Source organism: Hordeum vulgare, chromosome 1H, assembly GCF_904849725.1.
Source record: "Hordeum vulgare subsp. vulgare chromosome 1H, MorexV3_pseudomolecules_assembly, whole genome shotgun sequence".
NCBI lineage: Eukaryota > Viridiplantae > Streptophyta > Magnoliopsida > Poales > Poaceae > Hordeum > Hordeum vulgare.
In genome coordinates this window covers 7585854-7587444 of record NC_058518.1, presented here as the reverse complement: position 1 = coordinate 7587444, position 1591 = coordinate 7585854, and positions in this window count along the sequence as shown.

Below are 1591 nucleotides of genomic sequence, written 5' to 3'. Positions count from 1 at the left end.
TACGTTTTAGCCTTTTTTGAATGGTTATTTTCCGATTTTTTTGTGTTACGGTTTCTCATCGGTCTTTTGTAACTTTTGGACGCAAAAAAACTCAAAACAAATCGCAAAGAAACGCGTTTTCTTTTTTTTTTTTACGCGAAAAACTCGTTTTCTGTTTTTTTGCGAGAGACACGGTTTTGCCTTCGCGAGAGGCACGGCCGTGCCTCTTGTAAAGGAAACAAAACACATTTTCATTTTTTTGCGGGAGACACGGTTTTGCTTTCACGAAAGGCGCCGTTTTGCCTTCGCGAGAGGCACGCCCGTGCCTTTCGTAAAGGAAAAAATAACGCGTTTTTTGTTTTTTTACGAGAGGCACGGTTTTGCTTCCGCGAAAGGCACTGTTTTGCATTCGCGAGAGGCATGCTCGTCCCTCTCCCGAAAGGAAAAAAAATGTGTTTTCTGGGTTTTTTTTGCGAGAGACACGGTTTTGATTCCGTGAAAGACACGATTTTGCCTTTGCGAGAGGCACACCCGTGCCTCTCCCGAAAAAGGGAAAAACACGTTTTCTGCTCTCTTTTTTTCGCAAGAGGCACGGTTTTACTTTCGTGAGTGGCACGGTTTTGCCTTCGCGAGAGGCACGACCCATGCCTCTCGGAAAGGGAAAAAAATTGTGTTTTCTGTTTTTTTTCTATCGCGTGAGGCACGGTTTTTTCGTCTGGTTTTTTTTCTTCCAATTTTTTTCATGAAAGAAAAGTTCGTCAAAACCTATTAACATGGGATCTTGTTTTGAAGATCTCGATGCGAGAAAGTCAACGATAAAAACAATTCAAGATTTGAACACACGATTTAAGAGATAAAACATTTTGAAAACACGGAACTACGAAAAAAGAGAAAACTCACAGGTTGCGACAAATGGCACACATGCAGTGCGCCACTTATTGCAACCTGTGAAGGTGTGAGCAATTGTTGGAAGGTGTGTTCGCTAACTAATGATTTCGCCGGACGTCTCGTTGACCATGCGTATGTGTACGGGCCTGAGTCTAACGGTGATGGAGGTTCCAGATATATAGACCGAGTCTAAGGGACTTCATTAGAGGCACGGCATGTCTCAGTTATCGCCAGAGATAACGGCATTTCTTATTTGGTGTCACAGGCGTCACTTAACATCCATTTTTGATTATTGGCGCCTGTGGCGTTCGTGAATGAGCCGGTCCATCTAGGCACCTTTATTGAATTTTTTTAAGATTTATGAACTTTATTTTAGGTTCAATGATTTAAAACAAAATACATGAACTTTTTTAAATTTCTATGAAGTGTTTTAATTTAAATGAACTTTTTCCAAATAGGAAGAACCTTTTTTTCAATTTCAATGAGCCTTTTTTAAAATTGATGAACATTGTTCAAAATTGTTGAACCTTTTTTAAAGATATGAATTTGTTTTCTTCATATGGATGAACCTTTATCTTTAAATCTGTAATATTTTTTTAATTTCATATTTCTATTTTAGTGACAAATAGAAAATGTGAGATTTTTTCTACAGATTCAACAGATAAAAAAAAAACTGAACAGCATGCTAGTGGGCTGGTCCATGCCAGCGACGTTGCAGGCATCA